The sequence below is a fragment of the Colobus angolensis genome, unplaced genomic scaffold (genome assembly GCF_000951035.1).
Source record: "Colobus angolensis palliatus isolate OR3802 unplaced genomic scaffold, Cang.pa_1.0 Scaffold24, whole genome shotgun sequence".
Lineage (NCBI taxonomy): Eukaryota > Metazoa > Chordata > Mammalia > Primates > Cercopithecidae > Colobus > Colobus angolensis.
In genome coordinates, this window is record NW_012115599.1 from 3,806,667 (window position 1) to 3,814,777 (window position 8,111).

The following is an 8,111-nucleotide window of genomic DNA, read 5'->3' on the forward strand; positions in this document are numbered from 1 at the left end:
GTCTCGGCCTCCCAAAGTGCTGGGATTACAGGCTTGAGCCACCGCGCCCGGCCAATATTTTGTATTTTTAGTAGTAGAGACGGGGTTTCATCACGTTGGCCAGGCTGGTCTCGAACTGCTGACCTTGAGTGATCTGCCCTCCTCGGTCTCCCCAAGTGCTGGGGTTGACAGTTTCTGTCAGTTTCTGGCGTGAGCCACTGTGCCCGGCTGACAGTTTCTTTTTAAAGTAAATACTATTTATCTCTGCTTTATTTTGAAAAACAAAAAAAAGTTTTATAATAAGTGTATGTTTTTTTTTTTTTTCCAACGAGAATAATAAAGGTTTTATTTTTAAAAACAAAGACTTTAGAATATTGCTTTTTATAGAGTAACATGTTTCTAATAAATATTTCCCTTTTTCTCCATCCAGTTACTTATCCTGTATTACATGAGGGGAATGAAACAAAAAGACCATAGCCCCACTCCCAGCTACTCAGTGAGGTGGTAGCTAGGTAAGAAAACAACCCTTTCCTTTTAGATGTAATTGGAACTTAGGAGGTAGTAGTCTTTGGGAGAGGCTTAAAGGGATTGATAATGATGATAAAAAATAATGGTAATGGCCATTTTTGATGAACCAGGCACTGTGCTAAGCACTTTATATTGGTTGCCATCTTCTAACAACCATATGATTGTTGTACTATGAGAAGTAAAGCCAGTGTAGTAGGAGTAAGGAGCATAGACTTTGGAGTCGGACCTCCTGCTTTGACATCTAAGTTTTGCCAGTAACTGACTGTGTGGCCTTGAACAAGAAAACTATGCCTCATTTGTACAGATAGTCCCTGACTTATAGTGGTTCGACTTACAATTTTCAACTTTACGATGGTGCAAAAGCCATATACGTTGATTAGAAACTGCACTTGAAATTCTGAATTTTGATCTTTTCCTGGCCTAGTGACACATGGTATGATATGTTGTCATGATGCTGGGCTGCAGCAACAAGCTGCAGCTCCCAGTCAGCCATGCAATCATGAAGGCAACCAATACTGCACACCATACTGTGTTTAATAAATTACATGAGACATTCAGGTTTATAATAGGCATTGTATTAGATAATTTTGCCGAGCTAGAGGCTAATGAATGTAAGTGTTCTGAGCATATTTAAGATAGACTCGGCTAAGCTATGATGTTTGGTAGGCTAAGTATATTAATTGTGTTTTTGACTTACGGTATTCAGGATGTAACTCATCATAAGTCAAGGAGCATCTGTATCTGTACAGTGAGGATAATGATAATACCTACCTCCTAAGATGGTGGTGACAGTTAAATGACATAAACTATGTAAAGTGCTTAGCATAGTGCTTGGCACATAGAAAGTGCTTACCAAATGTCAGCTGTTACCATAAAAATTAAAATAGTTGTTATTCTCATTTAAAAGATGCATGAACAAAGGCTTAGAGAAATAAGGTAAATAAAGTAATTTACCTAAGTCACACAGCATATAAATGATGGAACTAGTTTGCATCCAGGCAATCAAACTCCAGAGCTTTTGCTATTAACCATTACACTGCATCACCTTAGTAGGTTGAGAGGAAGACTGGGCAAAAACTGCATCTCGTCAAACTTGAGTGTAGGGGTAAAGGTCAGGCTTGAGTTCTGACTTACCTAACCTGCGTTGTGATCTTAAGGATCTTATCAGTGTAGCATGTGCCTTGATTATTCTCTGAATTGATTCTTCCCTAGATCCAAAGACATGAATGATAGGTTAGTTATATTCTCCTGCTGAGGGTTTGGGTGTTTTCTGGGCCAGGAAATGGAGCTTAACAAACACCTATGTCTCAGTGCTTTTTGGACCAGAAGTAAGAGCTTGTCCAGCCTCTCTTGCTATTATGCTTGTTTATTTTCTCACATGACTGGTAATGATGAGAAGTAGAACAGCGTACACATTGGGAATTCTCTTTTTGTTTTTTTTCTTTGAGACGGAGTTTCACTCTTGTTGCCCAGGCTGGAGTGCAATGGCGTGATATTGGCTCACCGCAACCTCCGCCTCCCAGGTTCAGGCAATTCTCCTGCCTCAGCATCCCAAGTAGCTGAGATTACAGGCGTGTGACACCATGCCCTGCTAATTTTGTGTTTTTACTAAAGATGGAGTTTCTCGATGTGCCTCAGGCCAGTCTTGAACTCCCGGCCTCAGGTGATTCGCCTGCCTCAGCCACCCAAAGTGCTGGGATTACAGGCATTGAGCCACTGTGCCTGGCCACACATTGAGAATTTTCTACATGCTATGTACTCTACACGAATTATCTCATTTAATCCTTAAAAATAACCTCATGGTGACTCTTATCCCTGTTTTATAGAGTTGAGGAGAGGTTAGAAAACTTGCTTCAAGTTGCGCAGTTAATAAGTAGTAGAGCAGGGATTTAAATAAGGCAGTCCGTCTTGAGTTCATGCTTGCGTTTTTTTGTTAAGATGGAGTCTTGCTCTGTGGCCAGGCTGGAGTGCAGTGGTGCAATCTTGACTCACCACAGTCACCTCCGTCTCCTAGGTTCAAGCGATTGTCCTGCCTCAGTCTCCTATGTAGCTGGGACTACAGGCACGTGCCAGCATGCCCAACTAATTTTTGTATTTTTTAGTAGAGATGGGGCTTCACCATGTTGGCCAGGATGCTCGATCTCTCGACCTCGTGATCCGCCCCCCTCCGCCTCCCACAGTGCTAGGATTACAGGCGAGAGGCACTGCGTCCAGCCCCGAGTTCATGCTTTAACCTCTGCACTCTACTGCCTGTAGTCTTTTCTTACCTCTGTTAAGTAGGTAGTATGGACTGTGTGGTTTAAGAGTAGTAGGGCCAGTTCTGTTTTTCTCATATGAAAACTGGGAAGATTTTGACCACTGGACTAGGAATAACAAGGACTGTGATCTTGTCTTGCCCCTGCCACCAACTTGCCATATTTAGGATTTCACTTTTTTTAGTTTTATGGTGCTAATTTATTAAACAAAGAGGTTGCGACCAGGCGCGGTAGCTCATGCCTGTAATCCCAGTACTTTGGGAGGCTGAGGTGGGTGGATCACGAAGTCAGGAGTTTCAGACCAGCGTGGCCAATATGGTGAAACCCTGTCTCTACTAAAAATACAAAAAAAAGGCCAGGTGTGGTGGCATGCGCCTGTAGTCCCAGCTTCTCAGGACGCTGAGGCAGGAGAATCACGTGAAACCAGGAGGTGGAGGTTGCAGTGAGTCAAGATTGTGCCATTGCACTCCAGCCTGGGCGACAGAGCAAGACTCGATGTCTCCAAAAAAAACAAAAACAAAAAACAAAAACAAAGCGGTTGCTCTAGATGGCCTCTGAGGTCTCTTTGAACTCTGATGTCCTGTAATTGATCATAGGAAGTAAGAGTAACACGTGCTTAGCTCCTTGAGTTTGGGGCAGTGGTATTTGTAAGTTTTTTTTTTTTTGAGACAGAGTTTCTGTCACCCAGGCTGGAGTGCAGTGGCACGATCTCGGCTCACTGCAAGCTCCACCTCCTGGGTTCACGCCATTCTGCCTTAGCCTCCTGAGTAGCTGGGACTACAGGTGCCCACCACCACGCCCGCCTAATTTTTTTGTATTTTTAGTAGAAACGGGGTTTCACCATGTTAGCCAGGATGGTCTTGATCTCCTGACCTCGTGATCCGCCTGTCTCAGCCTCCCAGAGTGCTGGGATTACAGGCGTGAGTCACCACGCCCAGCTGTGAGTTCTTAGAGAGTCTGCCTTGTGCAGGGAAGATGCCAGATTCTAGGGCAAGGGATGAACCGTCTCCCAGAAGAAGGTAGATCTAGGTTCTTTTTTGAGGCTGGTTGCCAAGGGAACCCAGCCTCTGGCCAGCAACAGCCAGGAATGCTTTGGTTGAGGCTTGGGTACACACAATGAAAACAAGCTGCACATTTAGGTTTCATTCGTTGCCTTTCTCCCATTTCCACCTTTCCTTTTTCTGTCCTTTTTAAGCTGCTAGTTTTAAACACATTCATGTGTCAGACACTGTTTTAAGTACTAAGTATCGTATTATTTAATCTTCACAGTAATCTTACGAAATAGGTACTTCTATTCTAAACTAGAGGCAAGTAGAGTTAAGTAATTTGTCCAGATTTACTCAAGAGAAAGTAGTATCAAACCTGTACTTTTAGCTACTAAGTTGTACTACCTGGTTGGATCTTTAAATAGAAGGAGGACTTCTTATTTATTAGTGTTTTTTTTTTTTTTTTTTTTAGAATAAAAACTCTTGGAGCTGAAAAGAGCCTTTGAAGTAATTTAATGCAGTCTTCTTGTCTCCAGCCTGCCATCCAGTTACAGGAATGCTTTCTATCATTCTCCTGACAAATGATCTTTCAAATTCTCTTTGAATACCTCCATTAATAGGGGAGCTCATCACTTCTTGAGGACATTATTGTTGAAAAGCTCTCATTGGTAGAAATATAATAATACTTTTTTGAGACAGGGTCTTGCTCTGTCTCACAGGCCAGAGTGCGGTGTTGGATTACAGCTCACTGAAGCCTCAACCTCCCTGGCATAAGTGATCCTCCCCCTCAGCTTCTCCCGAGTAGCTGGGAATGCAGGCACATGCCACCATGCCCAGCTGTTGTTTTTTTTTTTTTCTTTTTTTTTTTTAGTTGTTTGTAGAGACAGGGTTTCACTATATTGTTCAGACTGGTCTCAAATTCCTGGGATCAAGTGATCCTTCTGCCTTGACCTCCTAAAGTGCTGGGATTATAGGCATGAGCCACCATGCCCAGCAAAAATTATTTTTTATTTTATTTTATTTTTATTTTATTTTTCAGACAGAATCTCGCTGTGTTACCCAGGATGGAGTGCAGTGGCACAATCTTGGCTCACTGCAACCTCTGCCTGCTGAGTTCAAGTGATTCTCCTGCCTCAGCCTCCCCAGTAGCTGGGAGTACAGGCACCTGACATCATGCCTGGCTAATTTTTTAATTTTCAGTAGGGACAGGGTTTCACCATGTTGACTAGGTTGGTCTCAAACTCCTGACCTCAAGTGATCCTCCCGCCTCTGCCTCCCAAAGTGCTGGGATTACTGGCGTGAGCCACTGTGCCCTGCCACCTGGCCTTTTTCTATTTTTAAGAGAGAGGGTCTTGCTATTTCACCCAGGCCAAAGTGCAGTGGTGTGATCATAGCTTACTGTAGCCTTGAACTCCTGGGCTCAAGTGATCCTCCTGCCTCAGTCTTCTGAGTAGCTGGGACTACCGTGTGCCACCACACCAGGCTAATTCTAAAAATTTTCTGTAGAGGCTAGGTGCAGTGGCTCACGCCTGTAATCCTAGCACTTTGGGAGGCCGAGGTGGGTGGATCACTTGAGTCCAGGAGTCTGAGATCAGACTGGCCAATGTGGCGAAACCCCGTCTCTACTAAAAATAAAAAAGTTCGCTGGGCATGGTGGTTCACATCTGTAATCCTACCTACTTGGGAGGCCAAGACACGAGAATTGCTTGAACCCAGGAGGCAGAGGTAGCAGTGAGCTGAGATCGTGCCACTGCACTCCAGTCTGGGCAACAGAGCGAGACTCTTTCTTATAAAAAAAAAAAAAGAAAAATTTCTTTAGAGACTAGGTCTTGCTATATTGCCTGGGTTGGTCTTGGACTCCTGACCTCAATCAGTCCTCCTGCCTTGGCCTCCCAAAGTTCCGGGATTACAGACATGAGCCACTGCGCCCTGCTGAAAATTATTTCTTATTTTGAATTGAAATCTAATCGAGACTTCTCATTAATTTTTATTTTTATTTGTGTTTGAGACGGAGTCCCACTCTGTCGCCCAGGCTGGAGTGCAGTGGCATGATATTGGCTCACTGCAGCCTCCACCTCCTGGGTTCAAGTTATTCTCCTGCCTTGGCCTCCTGAGTAGTTGGGATTACAGGTGTGTGCCACCACGCCTGGCTAATTTTTGTATTTTTAGTAGGGACGGGATTTTACCATGTTGGCCAGGCTGGTCCTGAACTCCTCACCTCAGGTGATCTTCCCACCTCAGCCTCCCAAAGTGCTGGGATTACAGGCGTGAACCACTGTGCCTGGCCTAATTTTAGACCAGTACCCCAGAACTATACAGAATAAATGTAATACATCTTCCGCATGCCAACTTGTGAAACTTTGAAGACAGTCTTCCTATGTATAAGACATATTTGCAGTTTATCCTAATATCTAAACTTTCTTTCAATTCAGATCAGTCTGCACAAAAGGAATTTCTACCTCTCCCTACTTTGTAAATGCAGCCTGACAAATTTGTGCTTCACTTAGGATTATTTAGTTAGAAGGTGGGTATGCTGTTCCTTGCTCCTTGAAGAATGAATAAATGTTGACCTAAGTTTACAATTGTCTATGAGTTTGGAGGGTTTACAGTCTCCTACTCTTGTAATCATTAGGAGGTCAGGCTGCTGCCCTGCTGCATACCCCATCAGAGCTCACAAAATGGCTGGAAGTTTATCCGGGCACTTGACAAACTGCATTTACTTCATCAGGCCACTAGGTGATGAACAACTCACAAACCCAGACTGCCAAGGACTGTGGTATACAGGGCAGTTTCTGCTTATACTTGGAAAGGCCATTCGAAGTTATCTGGTCCAAACTCATTAAAAGGTTTTTGTTGGAGAGGGGAAACATATGTTTTTTATATAGTTTGTCTTTCCTAGCTTTGTTACAGTTAAATATTAATTGGCTGGGACATTTTTTTTTTGATACAGAGTCTCACTCTGTCACCCAGGCTGGTGTGCAGTGGCACAATCTCGGCTCACTGCAACCTCTGCCTCTCGAGTTCAAGTGATTCTCCTGCCTCAGCCTCCTACAGGTGTGCGCCACCGTGCCCAGCTAATTTTTGTATTTTGTTTTTTTAGTAGAGACAGGATTTCACCATGTTAGGCTGGTCTCGAGCTACTGACTTCGTGATTGTCCACCTTGGCTTTCCAAAGTGGTGGGATTATAGGCGTGAGCCACCGCTCCCAGTCAAGTAGGACATTTCTTTGAGTGATTTTCTTTTTTTTTTTGAGACAGAGTCTCGCTCTGTCGCCCAGGCTGGAGTGCAGTGGTGCGATCTCGGCTCACTGCAAGCTCCGCCTCCTGGGTTTATGCCATTCTCCTGCCTCAGCCTCCCGAGTAGCTGGGACTACAGGCACCCACCACGTCGCCCGGCTAGTTTTTTGTATTTTTTTAGTAGAGACGGGATTTCACCGTGTTCGCCAGGATGGTCTCGATCTCCTGACCTCGTGATCCGCCCGTCTCGGCCTCCCAAAGTGCTGGGATTACAGGCTTGAGCCACCGCGCCCGGCCGAGTGATTTTCTTAGAAGTGGGGCATGGGTGGTATTTTCAAAGTCTTTTAATGTCCAATTTCTTTTTAACCTTTGTGTATGAATGATATTGTGGTTAGGTTTAGAATTCTTGGAATACTGGTCCTAGTCTCGACAGAGTCTAAGTAGCTTTCCAGTGTTTTGAGTTTCTGGTGATACAGATGAGAAGTCCAGTGGGATTTTTTTTCCTTGTAAGTAATAATCTGTTCTCTTGTTCTGGAAGTTTGTGAATTTTTATTTATGCTTAGAGTTTCCTGTGGTATGCTTCCTGTATGTCTTTTTTTTTTTTTTGAGATGGAGTCTTGTTCATGTCGCCCAGTGTGGAGTGCAATGGCACGATCCCGGCTCTTTGCAACCTCTGCCTCCTGGGTTCAAGCGATTCTTCTGCTTCAGCCTCCTGAGTAGCTGGGATTACAGATGCGTGCCACCACGCCTGGCTAATTTTTGTATTTTTAATAGAGATGAGGTTTCGCCATGTTGGCCAGGCTGAGGTGTATGCCTTTTAAAAATAACCCTTTTTGGCACTCGATGAGCCTTTTAGACTTAAGAACTTAAAGTCTTTTTTCAGTTCAAGGTTGTTTTATTGCTTCCCTTTCTTTTGTTTCCAGCCTCTTTACTTTATAGATGAGGAAATTGAAATTGACCTCAGAAAGGTGAAGTGACTTGTTCAAGGTCATATAGCTAGTTACAGATGAACCTCAAGCAAATAACCTGACTCCTTTGATGAACTAGACTTTTGTGTATTGAATATTGCTCCACTGAGAGGGCCATTATGAACAACTTGGAAACTTTTTAGTGAGACAGGAATTTTG